The 780-nt window shown below is 44.5% G+C and overlaps 1 protein-coding gene across 1 annotated transcript in view; it reads right to left on the bottom strand.

Moving 5' to 3' along the window:
- VOLCADRAFT_92861 (uncharacterized protein) overlaps positions 1-780 on the bottom strand; it is a gene marked incomplete at both ends in the record, with an annotated part of 1,732 nt that overhangs the window by 311 nt on the left and 641 nt on the right. The window lies entirely within an intron of this gene.

Here is a 780-nt window from a genome sequence, read left to right as displayed (position 1 = left end):
ATAGTAGGTTGAGCAGTTCATAGGTGAGGCTGGTCAATGGTGATCACCTACCATTCATGGAAGGCATTCATGCATTCTCAGACCAGATCCATTGTTATTTTATCCTGGTGCATCCACTTGTTATCATAGGGTGTGGTGACGCACGGCTACCTGCCTTCAGGCTCCTTTCCACAGCTTTAGTCAACTTTCAAGTCAAAACGGATCAGATATGTCAGTACGGCCGGTCTTTCAGTGCATGATGATCAACATGGAAGACATTTCGCTCGTATGGGTCTTGATTGTCAAATCGATTCTATGTTGGATATGGCGGATGTTAAATGGTATTGGTTCTTGTCTCATCACATATAATTGAGCCAATAACCATTATCATGCGTTATGGACAAACCAAGGGACCGACCGACTGACTGACTCAGGGCAAAAAGAGGCCAGATGCGGGACTTAGCGATGGGTTGCACTGAAACACAATGTGTGAGTAGGTGTTGTGTATCTAAAATGTACGCACCTACCCATACATAGATGGGATACCCATGTATGTGTGCCTAGTAGAGCTATATATCTGAACATTTTACGATTTGTGAGCGCCTATATAGCTTAGTGGTAGAGCGTTCCCTTCGTAAGGGAAAGGACTTGAGTTCAATCCTCAATGTGGGCATTTTATGTGTTGCTGGGATGTTTGTATGGCTGCAATCGCAGTCTTCTACTGAAGCACATGTACATGTCTTTACGATTTCATAGGACATCAAGGGAAAAGGTCCTGCGTANAGTCCTGCACACAGCAGG

The sequence above is a fragment of the Volvox carteri genome (assembly GCF_000143455.1).
Source record: "Volvox carteri f. nagariensis unplaced genomic scaffold VOLCAscaffold_28, whole genome shotgun sequence".
Taxonomy (NCBI): domain Eukaryota; kingdom Viridiplantae; phylum Chlorophyta; class Chlorophyceae; order Chlamydomonadales; family Volvocaceae; genus Volvox; species Volvox carteri.
Note: the sequence above shows the minus strand (reverse complement) of the source record. Positions and strands in the feature narration are given on the sequence as shown.